The sequence below is a fragment of the Staurois parvus genome, unplaced genomic scaffold (genome assembly GCF_062004578.1).
Source record: "Staurois parvus isolate SC_StPar_1 unplaced genomic scaffold, SC_StPar_1.0 ptg001130l, whole genome shotgun sequence".
In the NCBI taxonomy this organism is placed as follows: Eukaryota; Metazoa; Chordata; class Amphibia; order Anura; family Ranidae; genus Staurois; species Staurois parvus.
This window is the reverse complement of record NW_028318926.1, coordinates 1,216,630-1,235,760: the sequence shown is the minus strand read 5'-3', so window position 1 is coordinate 1,235,760 and position 19,131 is coordinate 1,216,630. Positions and strand designations below refer to the sequence as shown.

General features: G+C 45.0%; 1 protein-coding gene across 3 annotated transcripts in view; it reads right to left on the bottom strand.

Annotated features, from left to right (window-relative positions):
- MAPRE3 (microtubule associated protein RP/EB family member 3) overlaps positions 1-8,615 on the bottom strand; it is a 176,251-nt gene extending 167,636 nt beyond the window's left edge. For all 3 annotated transcript variants that reach the window (XM_089659027.1, XM_089659029.1, XM_089659028.1), the window contains exon 1: positions 8,463-8,615. The gene's annotated coding sequence lies outside the window, so the exon portion shown is untranslated. The remainder of the gene's footprint in view (positions 1-8,462) is intronic.
- Positions 8,616-19,131: the final 10,516 nt, after the last annotated feature.

Genomic DNA, 19,131 nt, shown 5'->3' with positions numbered 1-19,131 from the left:
ATAGTGCCCCATCATTGGTGTCAGTGGGAGGAATAGTGTCCCATCACTGGTGTCAGAGGGAGGAATAGTGCCCCATCATTGGTATCAGTGGGAGGAATAGTGCCCCATCATTGGTATCAGTGGGAGGAATAGTGCCCCATCATTGGTATCAGTGGGAGGAATAGTGCCCCATCATTGGTATCATTGGAAGGAATAGTGCCCCGTAATTGGAATCAGTGGGATGAATAGCGTCCCATCATTGGTATCAGTGGGAGGAATAGTATCCCATCTATTGGTATCAGTGGGAGGAATAGTGCCCCATCATTGGTATCAGTGGAGGAATAGTGCCCCATCATTGGTATCAGTGGAGGAATAGTGCCCCATCATTGTTATCAGTGGGAGGAATAGTCCCCCATCATTGGTATCAGTGGGAGGAATAGTACCCCATCATTGGTATCAGTGGGAGGAATAGTGCCCCATCATTGGTATCAGTGGGAGGAATAGTGCCCCATCATTGGTGTCAGTGGGAGGAATAGTGTCCCATCACTGGTGTCAGAGGGAGGAATAGTGCCCCATCATTGGTATCAGTGGGAGGAATAGTGTCCCATCATTGGTATCAGTGGAGGAATAGTGCCCCATCATTGGTATCAGTGGGAGGAATAGTGCCCCATCATTGGTATCAGTGGAGGAATAATGCCCCGTCATTGGTATCAGTGGGAGGAATAGTGCCCCATCATTGGTGTCAGTGGGAGGAATAGTGCCCCATCATTGGTATCAGTGGAGGAATAGTGCCCCATCATTGGTATCAGTGGAGGAATAGTGCCCCATCATTGGTATCAGTGGGAGGAATAGTGCCCCGTCATTGGTATCAGTGGGAGGAATAGTGCCCCGTCATTGGTATCAGTGGGAGGAATAGTGCCCCGTCATTGGTATCAGTGGGAGGAATAGTGCCCCATCATTGGTATCAGTGGGAGGAATAGTGCCCCATCATTGGTATCAGTGGGAGGAATAGTGCCCCATCATTGGTATCAGTGGAAGGAATAGTGCCCCATCATTGGTATCAGTGGGAGGAATAGTGTCCCATCATTGGTATCAGTTGGAGGAATAGTGCCCCATCATTGGTATCAGTGGGAGGAATAGTGCCCCATCCTTGGTATCAGTGGGAGGAATAGTGCCCCATCCTTGGTATCAGTGGGAGGAATAGTGCCCCATCATTGGTATCAGTGGGAGGAATAGTTCCCCAACATTGATGTCAGTGGGAAATAATGCCTAATTGTTTATATTATTGGGAGGAATAATGCTCCATTGCTGGTGTCAGTGAGAGGAATGGTTCCCCACCATTGGTGTCAGTGGAAGGAATAGTGCCTCCTTATTGGTGTCAGGGGGAGGAATAGGGCCCCAAGGTCTGGATAGGTGCAAACAAAGGGCCGCAGTTCAGAGACCACTGTCCTAAACCCATGGTTTCAGTGCAGGTCTCCTTTTAGGCCTAGTACAAGGACACTTTATATTACTTTTTACATTTATTGAATGTTTTTACAGCAAGTGCACATCTATCCACCAAGCAGTAAGCTAAAGAGAGAGAGGTGGGGAGAAAACGGGGAGCCAAGAGGAACCCCACGAGGGCCAGCAGTATGTATAGGATGACATTGTGACGATAAGAAAATCTAGTATGAGGTTTAGGAAGTCTATAGTAGAGGATATATGAAGTATAGATCTATGGAGAACACGGCTCATACTGGATACAAAGCTTTTATGTTCAAGACACAATAAAGATGAAAGGACTTTATAACCTGGTAACTTAATAAGAAGTATAGAATCCAAAAAGTTCCAGCGATTGCCCTTGACAGCGTTTTTCCTTTTTGTTCAATCATTTGTATCACATCTCTGTAACTCGCACACCCCAAAAAAGAATTAGATCAGATCCATACAGCACCCCAATCCTCTGTACACCATGGTGTGATATACAGGGAGGGCCCAACTACGGAGGTGAGAAAAATATCTGCCTGGATAACATATATACAATCATATCTAACAGATAATAAAAATAAAATGAGAACCATTAGACACTACAGAGCCATCATCAATGGAAGGAAGGAGTGTGGGAAAGGAAAGGAAGGGAAAGGGGGGGGGGGAAGAAAGAAGGAAGGAAGAAAAAAGAAGGGAGGAAGGAAGACAAAAAAATAAAATAAATGAAAGGAAGCAATGAAGGAAAGAAAAGGAAAGGAAGGAAATGAAGAATGAAAGAGAGAAAGGAAGTGAAGGAAGGAAGAAAGGAAGGAAGGAAGGGAAAGAAAAGGAAGGAAATGAAGAATGAAAGAGAAAAAGGAAAGGAAGGAAAAGGAAAGGAAGGAAATGAAGAATGAAAGAGAGTAAGGAAGGGAAGGAAAGAATGAAGAATGGAAGGAAGAAAGGAAATTAAGAATGAAAGAGAGAAAGGAAGGGAAGGAAGGAAGGGAAGGAAGGAAGGAAGGAAGGAAGGAAGGAAGGAAGGAAGGAAGGAAGGAAGGAAGGAAGGAAAAGGAAAGGAGGGAAATGAAGAATGATAGAGAGTAAGGAAGGGAAGGAAAGCTGGGAGGAAGGAAGGAAAAGGAAAAGTAGGAAGGTAGGGAGGAAGGGAAGAAGGAAGGAAGGAAGGAAGGAAGGAAGGAAGGAAGGAAGGAAGGAAGGAAGAAAGAAAGGAAAAGGAAAGGAGGGAAATGAAGAATGATAGAGAGTAAGGAAGGGAAGGAAAGCTGGGAGGAAGGAAGGAAAAGGAAAAGTAGGAAGGTAGGGAGGAAGGAAAAACTAAAGAAGGAGGGAAATAAAAAAGGAAGGAAAGAAGAAAGGGAGGGAAAATGAAGAAAGAATGAATGGAGGATAAAGAATAGAGCAATGTTACAGATAACTAAGATACAGGGAAAAGAAAGAAAGAAGGAAAGAAGAAGGAAGGAGAAAAAGAGAAAAGGAAGCAGCATGGAAAAAGAAGGAAGTAAAAAAATTAAGAAGCAATGAGGAAGGAAGGAAGTAGGAAAGAAGAAAAAAGAATAGAAAGAAGGAAAGAAATTAAGAGAAGGAAGGAATGAGGGAATGTGAAAAGAAAAGGGAAAAAGAAGGAAAGGAAAGGAAAAGAAAGGAAAGGAAGAATAGAAAAAAAAATGGAAAAAGGGGAGAGGGGAGGCAAAAGGTAAGAATGGAGGCGGAAGAAATGCTCCACATAACTGAGATATACAGTTGCAAGAAAAAGTATGTGAACCCCTTTGGATTACGTGGAGTTTTGCATGAATTGGGCATAAAATGTGCTCTGAACGTCATCTAAGTCACAACAATAGAAGAACACAGTCTGCTGAACATAATACTACACAAACATTAGATGTTGCCATGGTTTAATTGCACATAACATGTAAAAATTCACAGTGCAGGGAGGAAAAAGTATGTGAACCTTTGGACTTAATAACTGGTTGACCCTCCTTTGGCAGCAATAACCTCAACCAAACGTTTCCTGTAGTTGCAGATCAGACCTGCACAACGATCTGGAGTCATTTTGGACCACTCCTCTTCACAAAACTGTTTCAGTGTCGCAATATTCTTGGGATGTTTGGTGTGAATCGCTCTCTTTAGGTCATGCCACAGCATTTCAATCGGGTTGAGGTCAGGACTCTGACTGGGCCACTCCAGAAGGCGTATTCTGTGCTGTTGCAGCCATTGTTTTGTTGAATTACTTGTATGCTTTGGGTCATTGTCCTGTTGCATCACCCATCCTCTGCAGAGCTTCAGTTGGTGGACAGATGGTCGTACGTTTTCCTGCAAAATGTCTTGATACACTCTGGATTTCATTTTCCCATCAATGACAACAATCCATCCAGGCCCTGAGGCAGCAAAGCAGCCCCAAACCATGATGCTCCCTCCGCCATGTTTTACAGTGGGGATGAGGTTTTGATGTTGGTGTGCTGTGCCTTTTTTTCTCCACACATAGTGTTGTGTGTCCTTCCCAAACAACTCAATCTTGGTTTCATCTGTCCACAGTATATTTTGCCAGTAGTGCTGTGGAACATCCAGGTGCTCTTTTGCAAACTTCAAACGTGCTGCAATATTCTTTTTGGACAGCAATGGCTTCCTCCGTGGTGTCCTCCCATGTACTCCATTCTTGTTTAATGTTTTCCTTATTGTAGATGTGTCAACAAAAATGTTAGCATGTGCCAGAGATTTCTGTAGGTCTTTAGCTGACACTCTGGGATTCTTCTTTACCTCATGCAGCATTCTGCGCTGTGCTCTTGCAGTCATTTTTACAGGACGACCACGCCTAGGGAGAGTAGCAACAGTGCTAAACTTTCTCCATTTGTAGACAGTCTGTCTTACCGTGGACACATGAACATCAAGGCTTTTGGAGATACTTTTGTAACCCTTTCCAGCTTCATGCAAGTCAACAATTCTTGATCGTAGGTCTTCTGATAGCTCTTTTCTGCGAGGCATGGTCCACATCAGACAGTGCTTCTTGAAACCAGTAAACCCAAAACAGGTGTGTGTTTTTTAAGGGCAGGACAGCTGTCAGCAACACATCCAATATCATCACACTGATTGGAGTCAAGGTTGGCTCACTCCTGGCTCCAATTAGCTCTGGGAGAAGTCATTAAGCTAGGGCTTCACATACTTTTTCCTCCCTGCACTGTGAATGTTTACATGTTATGTGCAATTAAACCATGGCGACATCTAATGTTTGTGTAGTATTATGTTCAGCAGACTGTGTTCTTCTATTGTTGTGACTTAGATGACATTCAGAGCACATTTTATGCCCAATTCATGCTAAACTCCATGTAATCCCAAGGGGTTCACATACTTTTTCTTGCAACTGTAGAGAAAAGAAAGAAGGTAAAAAAAGAGGGTAGGAGAATGGAAGGAGGAATTACAAAAGAAGAATGAAGCAATAAGGAATAAAGGAAGGAAAAAAAGGAAGAAGGGAAAGAAGGAATGAAGAATAGAGGAAGGAAGAAAGAAAGGAGAAGCAATGAAAAAGGAAGAAGAAAGGAAAGAAAGAAGGCAAGGAGAGAGGGAAGAAAGAAGGAAAATGGAGGAAGAATACAGCAATGTTACAGATACATGAAATATAGGGAAATTAAAGAAGGAAGGAGGAAGAAAGGAAGGAAGGAAGAAGATGAATAGAGCAATGTTACAGATAACTGAGATACAGGGAAAAGAAAGAAAGAAAGAAAGAAAGAGGAAGGGAAGAAAGAAGAAAGCAGCATGGAGGGAGGGAAGGAAGGATGGAAAAAGGAAGGAAAAAAGAAGGATGTATGAAGGAAGGTAGGGAGTAAGGAAAGAAAAAAAATAAAAAAGATAGGAAGGAAATAAAGAGATAAAAGGAAGAAAGGGGTGTGGGAAAGGGAAAGGAAAGAAATTGAAAGGAAGGGAAAGGAAAAGGAATAAGAAACGAAAGAAGAAATATGAAAGAAGGGGAGAAGGAAAGTAAAAGGGAAGAGTCAAGGAAGAAGAATAAAGCCATGCTCTAGATAACTGAGATATAGAAAAAAGAAAGAAGATGAAAAAAGAGGGTAGGAAAGCAGAAGAAGGAATGAATAAAGAAGGATGAAGCAATGAGGAAGAAAATAAGGGGAAAAAAAGAAGGGAAAGGGGAAGGAAGAAGGGAAAGAGGGCAGAAAGAATGGAGGAACAAAGAAAGGAAGGAGAAACAATGAGAAAGGAAGAAGAAAGGAAAGAAAGATGCAAAGGAGGGAGGTAAGGAGGAAGGAAAATGGAGGATGAATAGAGCAATGTTACCGATAAGGGAAATTTAGAGAAAATTAAAGAAGAAGGAAGGAGGAAGGGAAGAAAAAAGGAAGCAGCGATAAGGAGGAAAGAGAATGGAAAAAAAGGAAGAAGCAATGAAGAATGAAGGAAAGAAGAGCAAGGGATGAAGAAACGGAGGAAGGAGTAAGGAGAACAGGAAAGAAAAAGAAGGAAAGAAAGAAAAAAGGAAGGAGAGAGGGGAGGGAGGGAAGAAGGAAGAGGGAGAAAGAAAGAAAGAAAGAAAGAAAGAAAGAAAGAAAGAAAGAAAGAAAGAAAGAAAGAAAGAAAGAAAGAGAGAGAAAGAAAGAAAGAAAGAAAGAAAGAAAGAAAGAAAGAAAGAAAGAAAGAAAGAAAGAAAGAAAGAAAGAAAGAAAGAAAGAGAAAGAAAGAAAGAAAGAAAGAAAGATGAATAGAGCAATGTTACAAATAACTGAGATACATGGAAAAAAAGAAAGAATGAAGGGTAGAAAGAAGGAAGCAGCATGAAGGGAAGGCAGGAAGGAAAAAGGAAGACAAAAAGAAGGATGTATGAAGGAAGGTAGGGAGGAAGGAAAGTAGGAAAGACTTAAAAAATAAAAAAAGGGATGAGAAGGAAGGAAGGGTGTGGGAAAGGGAAAGGAAAGAAATGGAAAGGAAGGGAAATGAAAGGAAAGAAATGGAAAGGAAGGGAAAAGGAAGAAAAAAGAAAGAAATATGAAAGAAGGGGAGAAGGAAATAAAAAAGGAAGAGTAAAGGAAGAAGAATAAAGCAATGCTCCAGATAACTGAGATATAGAGAAAAGAAAGAAGATGAAAAAAGAGGATAGGAAAACAGAAGAAGGAATGAATAAAGAAGGATGAAGCAATGAGGAAGAAAGGAAAGAAAACTAAGAATGGAAAGAGGGAAGGAAGAATGCAGGAAGGAAGAAAGGAAGGAGAAACAACGAGAAAGGAAGAAGAAAGGAAAGCAGGAAGCAAAGGAGGGAGGTAAGGAGGAAGGAAAATGGAGGAAGAATAGAGTAATGTTACCGATAACTGAAATATAGGGAATGAAAGAAGAAGAGAGGAAGGAAAGAAAAAAGGAAGCAGCAAGGAGGAAGAAAGAGAAGGAGTGAAAAACAAGGAAGAAGCAATGAAGAATGAAGGAAGGATGTGCAAGGGATGAAGAAACGGAGGAAGGAAGAAGGAAAACAGGAAAGAAGAAAGAAGGATGGAAGAAAAAGAGATTAAGAGGAAGAGAGGAAGGAAAGGAAGCAAAGGAGGGAATGAAGGGAGGAAAAGGAGGAAGGAAATTAAGAATGCAAGAGAGAAAGGAAAGGAAGGGAAGGGTGGAAGGAAGGAAGGAAGGAAGGGAGGGAGGGAGAGAGGAAGGAAGGAATGAAGGAAGGAAAAGGAAGGAAATGAAGAATGAAAGAGAGAAAGGAGAAGAAGCAATGAAGGAAGGAAAAGGAAAGGAAGGAAATGAAGAATGAAAGAGAGTAAGGAAGGGAAGGAAAGAAGGAAGAATGGGAGGAAGGAAGGTAGGAAAAGGAAAGGAAGGAAATGAAGAATGAAAGAGAAAAAGGAAAGGAAATGAAGAATGATAGAGAGTAAGGAAGGGAAGGAAAGATAGGAGGAATGAAGGAAAAGGAAAGGAAGGAAATGCAGAATGAAAGAGAGAAAGGAAGGGAAGGAAAGATGGGAGGAAGGAAGGAAGGAAGGAAGGAAGGAAGGAAGGAAATGAAGAATGAAAGAGAGAAATGAAAGGAAGCAATGAAGGAAAAGGAAAGGAAATGAAGAATGAAAGAGAGAAAGGAAGGGAAGGAAAGATGGGAGGAAGGAAAGATGGGAGGAAGGAAGGAAGGAAGGAAGGAAGGAAAAGGAAAAGAAGGAAATTAAGAATGAAAGAGAGAAAGGAAGAAGGAAGAATGGAAGGAAGAAAGAAAGAAAGAAAGAAAGAAAGAAAGAAAGAGAGAAAGAAAGAAAGAAAGAAAAGGAAGAATGAAAGAGAGAAAGGAAAGGAGGAAATGAAGAATGACAGAGAGAAAGGAAAGGAGGAAATGAAGAATGAAAGAGAGAAAGGAAAGGAGGAAATGAAGAATGATAGAGAGAAAGGAAGGGAAGGAAAGATGGGAGGAAGGAAGGAAAAGGAAAGGAAGAAAATGAAGAATGAAAGAGAAAGGAAAGACAGCAAGGAAGGAAGGAAGGGGATGTAAGAGACATTATACAGAGACATGGGGCAGGGCTGGGCCATGGACAGAAATATAACATTGACCGGTGATCCCGGGGATTCCAGGCGGACACTATGTGTGTAGATCGGTCAGATATCTGTCTATATGTATGTGGGGATGTCGGGGTTGGATGGACACACACCGATCCCCCACCTCTGCTCAGCACTACAGGGTGTTGCAGGTGATGTAGCGGGATGGTCGGTACACCGATGAGTAATGCGGGGTCGGTGGGTCCGGGGCTGTCATCTCCTGGACTGGTCAGAGATTGGTGGGTCCGGGGTCGGTGTGTCAGGGATTGGTGGGTCCAGGGTCGGTGGGTCCGGGGCTGTCATGTCCGGGGTCGGTGGGTCCGGGGCTGTCATGTCCGGGGTCGGTGGGTCCGGGGCTGTCATGTCCGGACCGGTGTGTCAGGGATTGGTGGGTCCGGGGCCGATGCTGTGTCATGCCGTCCGTCACGCAGCGCGGCTGGCAGAGTATCTGTAGTCGGGCGGTGTGTATCCGGCGCCCCGCCGTGTCCCCGGTGTTCGGTACTCACCGTGCAATGTGTGTCAGTGCTCCCCCATACACCGATCACCTCCACCGCACACCCCGCACAGATCAGGCCGCCGCACTGTGCGGCTCCAACACCACCGACACCGCACTGCGCATGTCCCGACACCGTCCGGGGGGGAGAGAGCGAGAGAGAGACACGGGGAGGGAGGGGGAGAGAGGCACGGAGACCGGGGGAGGAGAGAGACGTGGGGGAGAGACGGTACAGGAGAGAGAGATGAACGAGAGAGAAGATGGGGGGGGGGTAAAGAGCACAGGAGAAAGAGATGGGGGGAGGGGGGGGGGAGACAATAGAAGATGGAGAGAGAGACAATAGAGGAGAGAACAGGTGATAGAGAGATGGGGGGGGAAGAGAGAATAGCTTATAGAGGGATGTGGAGAGAGGAGTGAGAGATAGGGGGGAGAGAGAATGTAATAGAGGGGGGAGGGAGAATATAATAGAGAGAGGGGGGAGAGAGAAAATGGAGAGATGGGGGGGGGCAATATAGGTGGGGGGGGGGTTGAGAGATGGGGGGGAGACAACAGAAGATGGAGAAAGGATAAAAGAAATAGGGGGAGATGGAGAATAAAAGAGCAAGAGATAGAGGGAATGGGAGAGTAGACAGAGAGGCCATAGAGGAGAGAGGGATAGGAGGAGAGAGAGAGAAAGGGGAAATATAGAGAGAGATAGGGGGGGGGGGAGAGAGAGATGGGGGAAATATAGAGAGAGATGGGGGGGAGAGATAGGGGAAATATAGAGAGAGATAGGGGGAGAGAGACAATGGGGGAATAGAAATAGGGGAGAGAGATAATGGAGAGAAAAGAGAGCCAAGAGGGAATAGAAATAGGGGAGAGAGATAATGGAGAGAAAAGAGAGCCAAGAGGGAATAGAAATAGGGGAGAGAGATAATGGAGAGAAAGAGAAATGGGGAAGAAAGATAATAGCGAGAGCCGAGAGCCAAGAGGGAAGAGAAATGTGGGAGAGAGAGATGAGAGCCAAAAGGGAAGAAAAATGGGGGAGAGACGAGAGCCAAGAAAAATGGGGAAGAGAGATAAAGGAGAGAGACGAGAAGGAAGAGAAATAAGGGAGAGAGATAATGGAGAGAGACGAGAGCTAAGAGGGGAGAGAAATGAGGGAGAGATATAATGGAGAGACACGAGAGCCAAGAAAGAAGAGTAATGGGAGACAGAGATAATGGAGAGAGACGAGAGCCAAGAGGGAAGAGAAATGGGGGAGAGAGATAATGGAGAGAGAAAGGAGCCAAGAGGGAAGAGAAATGGGGGAGAGAGATAATGGAGAGAAACGAGAGAAAAGAGAAATGGGGAAGAAAGATAATGGAGATAGACGAGAGCCAAGAGGGAAGAGAATTAGGGGAGAAAGATAATGAAGAAAGATGAGAGCCAAGAGGGAAGAGAAATGGGAGAGAGAGATAATGGAGAGAAATGTGATCCAAGATGGAAGAGAAATGGGGGAGTGAGATAATGGAGAGAGACGAGAGCCAAGAGGGAAGGGAAATGGGGGAGAGAGATAATGGAGAGAGATGAAAGCCAAGAGGGAAGAGAAATCGGGGAAAGAGATAATGAATAGAAATGAGAGCCTAGATGGAAGAGAAATGGGGGAGAGATATACTGGAGAGAGATAAGAGCCAACAAAGAAGAGAAATTAGGGAGAGAGACGAGAGCCAAGAGGGCAGAGAAATGGGGGAGAGAGATAATGGAAAAAGACTAGAACCAAGACAGAAGAGAAATGGGGAAGAGAGATAATGGAGAGATGAGAACCAAGAGGGAAGATAAATAGGGATAAAGACAATGGAGGGAGACGAGAGCCAAGACGGAAGAGAAATGGGGGAGAGAGATAATGGAGAGTGATGAGAGCCAAGAGATAAGAGAAATGGGGGAGAAAGAGAAGAGCCAAGAGGGAAGATAAATGAGGGGGAGAGAGATAATGGAAAGAGAAGAGCCAAGAAGGAAGAAAATTAGAGAGAGACACTGGAGAGAAACGAGCCAAAATGGAAGAGAAATGGGAGAGAGAGATATCATGGAGAGAGATGAGAGCCAAGAGGGAAGATAAATAGGGGAGAGAGATAATGGAGAGAAACAAGAGCAAAGAGGGAAGAGAAATGGGGGAGAGAGATGAGAGCCAAGAGGGAAGAGAAATGGAGAGAGATAATGGAGAGAGACGAGAGCCAAGAGATAAGAGAAATGGGGGGAGAGATAATGGAGAGAGAGAGAAGAGCCAAGAGGGAAGAGAAATGGGGGAAGAGAGATAGTGGAGAGACAAGAGCCAAGAAGGAAGAGAATTAGGGGAGAGAGACAATGGAGAGAAACAAGAGCCAAGAGGGAAGAGAAATGGTGAAAAGAGATAATTGGAGATAGGCAAGAGCCAAGATGGAAGAGAAATGGGGGATAAAGACAAAAGAGAGAGACGAAAGCCAAGAAGTCAGAGAAATAGGGGAGAGATAATGGAGAGATACGAGAGCCAAGTGGGAAGAGAAATGGGGGAGAGGGATAATGGAGTGAAACGAGAGCCAAGAGGGAAGAGAAATTGAGGAGAGTGATAATAGAGAGAGACGAGAGCCATGAGGGAAGAGAAATGGGGGAGAAAGATAATGGAGAGAGAGATAAGAGCCATGAAGGAAGGGAAATGGGGGGAGATAGATAATGGAGAGAGAGAGAGATAATGGAGAGAGACAAGAGAAAAGAAGGAAGAGAATTAGGGGAGAGAGATAATGAAGAAAGACGAGAGCCAAGGTTGAAGAAAAATGGGGTAGAGAGATAATGGAGAGAGATGAGAGCCAAGAGGGAAGAGAAATGGAAAGAGAGAGATAATGGAGAGAGACAGGAGCCAAGAGAGAAGAGAAATGGGGGAGAGAGATAATGGAGAGAGAGATAATGGATAGAGACGAGAGTCAAGAGGGAAGAGAAATGGGGGAGTGAGATAATGGAGAGAAACAAGAGCCAAGAGAGAAGAGAAATGGAAAGAGAGAGATAATGGAGAGAGACAAGAGCCAAGATGGAAGAGAAATGGGTGAGAGAGATAATGGAGAGAGATAATGGAAAGAGAGAGATAATGGAGAGAGACGAGAACCAAGAGGGAAGAGAAATGGGGGAGTGAGATAATGGAGAGAAACAAGAGCCAAGAAGGAAGTGAAATAGGGGAAAGAGATAATAGAGAGAAACGAGAGCCAAGAGGGAAGAGAAATGGGAGAGATTGACCATGGAGAGAGATGAGAGCCAAGAGGGAAGATAAATGGAGAGAGAGATAATGGAGAGAGACGAGAGCCAAGAGGGAAGAGAATTGGGGAGAGAGATAATGGAGAGAGACGAGAGCAAATAGGGAAGAGAATTAGGGGAGAAAGATAATGAGAAAGACAAGAGCCAATAGGGAAGAGAAATGGGGGAGAGAGATAATGGAGAGAAATGAGAACCAAGAGGGAAGAGCGATGGGGAAGAGAGATAATGGAGAGAGAGATCATGGCGAGAGACAAGAGCCAAAAGGGAAGAGAAATTGGGGAGAAAGATGAGAGCCAAGAGGGAAGAGAAATGGGGGAGAGAGATAATGGAGAGAAATGAGAACCAAGAGGGAAGAGCGATGGGGAAGAGAGATAATGGAGAGAGAGATCATGGCGAGAGACAAGAGCCAAAAGGGAAGAGAAATTGGGGAGAAAGATGAGAGCCAAGAGGGAAGAGAAATGGGGAGAGAGATAATGGAGAGAGACGAGAGCAAAGAAGGAGGAGAATTAGGGGAGAGATAATGAAGAAAAACAAGAGCAAAGTGAGAAGAAAAATGGGGGAGAGAGATAATGGAGAGAGACAAGAGCAAAGAAGGAGGAGAATTAGGGGAGAGAGATAATGAAAAAAAACAAGAGCAAAGTGGGAAGAAAAATGAGGGAGAGAGATAATGGAAAGAGACGAGAGTCAAGATGGGAAGAGAAATGGAGAGAAAGAGATCATGGAGGGAGGCAAGAGCCAAGAGAGCAGAGAAATGGGGCAGAGTGATAATGGGGAGAAACGAGAGTCAAGATGGAAGAGAAATGGGGGAGTGAGATAATGGAGAGAGAAAAGAGCCAAGAGGGAAGAGAATAGGAGGAGAGAGATAATGGAGAGAGATGAGAGTTAAGAGGGAAGAGAACTCGGGGAGAGAGATAATGAAGACAGATAGATAATGGAGAGACGAGAGGCAAGAGAAATGGAGAAGAAAGATAATGAAGAGAAAGAGAGACAATGTAGAGAAACAAGAGGGAAGAGAAATGGAGGAGAGAGATAATGGAGAGAGAGAGAGATCAATGAGAGAGATGAGAGCCAAAAGGGAAGAGAAAAGGGGGAGAGAGATAATGGAGAGAGACAAGGGCCAAGAAAGAAGAGAAATGGGCGAGAGAGATAATGGAGAGAGACGAGAGCAAAGAGGGAAGAGAAATGGGGGAAAGAGATAGCGGAGAGAGACAAGAGCCAAGAGGGAAGAGAAAGGGGGGATAGAGATAATGGTGAGAGACGAGAGCAAATAGGGAAGAAAGATAATAAAGAGAGATAATGGAGAGAGCCGAGAGGGAAGAGAAATGGGGGAGAGAGAGACGAGAGCCAAGAGGAAAGAGATATGGAGAAGAATGATAATGGAGAGATAGAGAGATAACGGAGAGAGCCAAGAGAGAATAGAAATGGAGAGAGAGAGATAATGGAGAGAGGCAAGAGCCAAAAGGGAAGAGAAATAGGGGAGAGAGACGAGAACCAAGATGGAAGAGAGATAATGGAGAGAGACGAGAGCCAAGAGGGAAGAGATATGGAGACGAATGATAATGAAGAGATAGAGAGATAATGGAGAGAGCCAAGAGAGAAGAGAAATGGAGAGAGACAAGAGCCAAAAGGGAAGAGAGATAATGGAGAGAGACAAGAGCCAAGAAGGAAGAGAGATAATGGAGAGAGACGAAAGCGAAGAGGGAAGAGAAATGAAGAGAGAGAGAGATAATAGAGAAAGTAGAGCCAAGAGGGAGGAGAAATAGGGGAGATTGATAATGGAGAGAGATGAGAGCCAAGAGAGAAGAGAAATGGAGGAGAGAGATAATGGAGAGAACGAGAGCCAAGATGGAAGAGAAATGGGCGAGAGAGATAATGGAGAGAGACAAGAGCCAAGATGGAAGAGAAATAGGGGAGCGAGATAATGGAGAGAGACGAGAGCCAAGAGGGAAGAGAAATGGAGAGAGACGAGAGCCATGAGGGAAAAGAAATGGGGGAGAGATATAATGGAAAGAGAGAGATAATGGAGAGAGACGAGAGCCAAGAGGGAAGAGAAATGGGGGAGAGAGATCATGGAGAGAGATGAGAGCCAAGAGGGAAGAGAAATGGAGAGAGACGAGAGCCAAGAGGGAAGAGAAATGAAGAGAGACGAGAGGCAAGAGGGAAGAGAAATACTGGAGAGAGATAATGGAGAGAGACGAGAGCCAACAGGGAAGAGAAATGGTGAAGAGAGATAATGGAGAGAGAAGAGTGCCATGAGGGAAAAGAAATGGGAGAGAGATATAATGGAAAGAGAGAGATAATGGAGAGAGATGAGAGCCAAAAGGGAAGAGAAATGCGGGAGAGAGATCATGGAGAGAGAGATAATGGTGAGAGACAAGAGCCAAAAGGGATGAGAAATGAAGAGAGATAATAGAGAAAGGAGAGCCAGGAGGGAAGAGAAATAGGGGAGAGAGATAATGGAGAGAAACGAGCACCAAGAGGGAAGAGAAATGGGGGAGAGAGATCATGGAGAGAGATGAGAGCCAAGACTGAAGAGAAATGGAGACAGAGAGAGAGAGATAAAGGAAAGAGCCAAGAGGGAAGAGAAATGGGGGAGAGAGATAACGGAGTCAGAAGAGCAAAAAGGGAAGTGAAATGGAGGGAGAGAGAAAATGGAGAGAGAAGAGCCAAGAAGGAAGAGAATTAGGGGAGAAAGACGATGGAGGGAGACGAGAGCCAAGAGGGAAGAGAAATGGGGGAGAGAGATAATGAAGAGAGAGATAATGGAGAGTGGTGAGAGCCAAAAGGGAAGAAAAATGTGGGAGAGAGAGAAGAGCCAAGAGGGAACATAAATGAGGGGGAGAGCGATAATGGAGAGAGAAGAGCCAAGAAGGAAGAAAATTAGAGGAGAGAGACACTGGAGAGAAACGAGATCCAAAAGGGAAGAGAAATGGAGGAGAGAGATATCATGGAGAGAGATGAGAGCAAAGAGGGAAGAGAAATGGGGGAAAGAGATAGCGGAGAGAGACAAGAGCCAAGAGGGAAGAGAAAGGGGGGATAGAGATAATGGTGAGAGACGAGAGCAAATGAGGAAGAAAGATAATAGAGAGAGATAATGGAGAGAGCCGAGAGGGAAGAGAAATGGGGGAGAGAGACACAAGAGAGAGACGAGAGCCAAGAGGAAAGAGATATGGAGAAGAATGATAATGGAGAGATAGAGAGATAATGGAGAGAGACAAGAGAGAAGAGAAATGGAGAGAGACAAGAGCCAAAAGGGAAGAGAGATAATGGAGAGAGACAAGAGCCAAGAAGGAAGAGAGATAATGGAGAGAGACGAAAGCCAAGAGGGAAGAGAAATGGAATGAGACGAGAGCCAAGAGGGAAGAAAAATGAAGAGAGAGAGATAATAGAGAAAGTAGAGCCAAGAGGGAAGAGAAATAGGGGAGATTGATAATGGAGAGAGATGAGAGCCAAGAGAGAAGAGAAATGGAGGAGAGAGATAATGGAGAGAAACGAGAGCCAAGATGGAAGAGAAATGGGCGAGAGAGATAATGAGGAGAGACGAGCCAAGATGGAAGAGAAATAGGGGAGCGAGATAATGGAGAGAGACGAGAGCCAAGAGGGAAGAGAAATGGAGAGAGACGAGAGCGATGAGGGAAAAGAAATGGGGGAGAGATATAATGGAAAGAGAGAGATAATGGAGAGAGACGAGAGCCAAGAGGGAAGAGAAATGGGGGAGAGAGATCATGGAGAGAGACGAGAGCCAAGAGGGAAGAAAAAGGGAGAGAGACGAGAGCCAAGAGGGAAGAGAAATGAGAGACGAGAGGCAAGAGGGAAGAGAAATACTGGAGAGAGATAATGGAGAGAGATGAGAGCCAACAGGGAAGAGAAATGGTGAAGAGAGATAATGGAGAGAGAAGAGTGCCATGAGGGAAAAGAAATGGGAGAGAGATATAATGGAAAGACAAAGATAATGGACAGAGATGAGAGCCAAAAGGGAAGAGAAATGCGGGAGAGCGATCATGGAGAGAGAGATAATGGTGAGAGACAAGAGCCAAAAGGGATGAGAAATGAAGAGAGATAATAGAGAGAGGAGAACCAGGAGGGAAGAGAAATAGGGGAGAGAGATAATGGAGAGAAACGAGCACCAAGAGGGAAGAGAAATGGGGGAGAGAGATCATGGAGAGAGATGAGAGCCAAGACTGAAGAGAAATGGAGAGAGAGAGAGATAACGGAAAGAGCCAAGAGGGAAGAGAAATGGGGGAGAGAGATAACGGAGACAAAAGAGCAAAAAGGGAAGTGAAATGGGGGGAGAGAGAAAATGGAGAGACAAGAGCCAAGAAGGAAGAGAATTAGGGGAGAAAGACGATGGAGGGAGACGAGAGCCAAGAGGGAGGAGAAATGGGGGAGAGAGATAATGAAGAGAGAGATAATGGAGAGTGATGAGAGCCAAGAGGGAAGAAAAATGTGGGAGAGAGAGAAGAGCCAAGAGGGAACATAAATGAGGGGGAGAGAGATAATGGAGAGAGAAGAGCCAAGAAGGAAGAAAATTAGAGGAGAGAGACACTGGAGAGAAACGAGAGCCAAAAGGGAAGAGAAATGGGGGAGAGAGATATCATGGAGAGAGATGAGAGCCAAGAGGGAAGAGAAATGGTGAAGAGAGATAATGGAGAGAGAAGTGCCATGAAGGAAAAGAAATGGGAGAGAGATATAATGGAAAGAGAGAGATAATGGAGAGAGATGAGAGCCAAGAGGGAAGAGAAATGCGGGAGAGAGATCATGAAGAGAGAGATAATGGTGAGAGACAAGAGCCAAAAGGGATGAGAAATGAAGAGAGAGATAATAGAGAGAGGAGAGCCAGGAGGGAAGAGAAATAGGGGAGAGAGATAATGGAGAGAAACGAGCGCCAAGAGGGAAGAGAAATGGGGGAGAGAGATCATGGAGAGATGAGAGCCAAGAGGGAAGAGAAATGGAGAGAGAGAGAGAGAGAGAGAGAGATAAAGGAAAGAGCCAAGAGGGAAGAGAAATGGGGGAGAGAGATAATGGAGACAGAGAGAAGAGCAAAAAGGAAGTGAAATGGGGGGAGAGAGAAAATGGAGAGACAAGAGCCAAGAAGGAAGAGAATTAGGGGAGAAAGACGATGGAGGGAGACGAGAGCCAAGAGGGAAGAGAAATGGGGGAGAGAGATAATGAAGAAAGAGATAATGGAGAGTGATGAGAGCCAAGAGGGAAGAAAAATGTGGGAGAGAGAGAAGAGCCAAGAGGGAACATAAATGAGGGGGAGAGAGATAATGGAGAGAGAAGAGCCAAGAAGGAAGAAAATTAGAGGAGAGAGACACTGGAGAGAAACGAGAGCCAAAAAGGAAGAGAAATGGGGAGAGAGATCATGGAGAGAGATGTGAGCTAAGAGGGAAGAGAAAAAGGGGAGAGAGATAATGGAGAGAAACGAGAGCAAAGAGGGAAGAGAAATGGGGAGAGAGATCATGGAGAGAGATGAGAGCCAAGGGGGAAGAGAAATGGAGAGAGATAATGGAGAGAGACGAGAGCCAAGATGGAAGAGAAATGGGGTAGAAATCTAATGAAGAGAGAGATAATGGAGAGAGATGAGAGCCAAGAGATAAGAGAAATGGGGGGGGAGAGATAATGGAGAGAGAGAGAAGAGCCAAGAGGGAAGAGAAATGGGGGGGGGAGAGATAGTGGAGAGACAAGAGCCAAGAAGGAATAGAATTAGGGGAGAGATACAATGGAGAGAAACGAGAGCCAAGAGGGAAGAGAAATGGGGGAAAGAGATAATGGAAAGAGACGAGAGCCAAGAGAGCAGAAATGTGGGAGAGAGATAATGGAGAGAGACCAGAGCAAGAGGGAAAAGAAATGGGGGAGAGAGATAATGGAAAGAGAAATTGGGGAGAGAGATAATGGAGAGAGAGAGAGAGATAATGGAGAAAGACGAGAGCCAAGAGGTAAGAGAAATGGGGTAGAGAGATAATGGAGTTAGAGAGACAATTGAGAAAGATGAGAGCCAAGAGGGAAGAGAAAGATGGGTGCTGCTGTGTTTGTTGGTCCCCCAAAGCTTCTCACAGCCCGGCAACTCGCATTTTCTTCATTTGCATCCAGTCAGTGAACAGACCATGAGCTTGGTTTTTGTTATTTTATTACAGGAAATAACCTGGATGGGTAATATAGATTATGGGGATGAGGGATTGAATGATGAGGGACTGAACGACGAGGGTGCTCAACTTCACTGATGCAATGCACGGGGACCACGTCTTCCTATTTACAGACGCAGATCCTGGACTGTTCTCCTTGAATGCGGTCAGACTTTTTGGATCAGTAGCATAAGCCCCTTTCGGGTGATCGACTCTCAACCCCTCTGAAAGTCAACAAACAGATTGTGCTCCCAGCTGTACAGCCCACAGAGAATACCAGGGCTCCTGGCTGCTATGAAGATCTCCCAGGACAAGGATGAAGGGCTAAGCACAGCGCTGACCTTTGAAAGCTTGCTACATATGGCAGTCTCTCCCCTTGTGAATCCCTGGGTGGGCTGATCTACTCACTCAATGTCCTCCTTGCTCCCACTGCTCCCAGGCAATGATCCTGTGCATACCATGGTACTGAATGGATCTTCTTGAGCCCAGCCTGGAGGTCAAGCCCCCTGAGACCTAGGGGACACCGACAGCCTCCTCAGCACTGTATCTTCCCCTGCTAGCATGGCTGTAATGGAATTCCTGTAGGGTGACTGGCACATAGAAATGAGCACAGGCGCATTGCTAATAAAAATGAGCATAGGCTCGCGCATGCACAAAATACAGGAGCATGACCACAGTTTCTGGTGCCAGACGGACTATTTAACCACTTCCCTGCTGGGTACTTCTACCTCCTTCCTGCCCAGGCTAATTTCCAGCATTCAGCCCTGTCACACTTTGAATGACAATTGCACGGTCATGCAACACTGTACCCAGATGAAATTTTTGTCATTTTTTCACACAAATAGAGCTTTCTTTTGGTGGTATTTAATCGCCGCTGTGGGTTTCATTTTTTGCACTGTAAACGAAAAAAGAGCAAAAAATGTGAAAAAAGTTTTCTATTATTAAATTTTGCAAACAGGAAACTTTTCTCCTTTACTGATGTGCATTGATGAGGCTGCACTGATAGGCAGCACTGATAGGTAGCACTCATGGGCACTGATGAGGTGGCACTGGGGGGCATTGATAAGGAGGCACTGATGATACACTGATATGCAGCAATGATGGGCACTGATAGGTGGCACTGATGAGCAGCACTGACTGGAGGTAGTGACAGATGGTACTGACTGGCGGCTCTACTGGGCACTGATGGGCAGCACTGCTGGGCACTAATGAGTGGTACTGCTGGGCAGCACTGATGGGTTACACTGCTGGGTGGTATTACTGGGCCCTGATTATCAGTGCATATCTCCCGTCACATTTGCCGGTTATCGGCTGCGA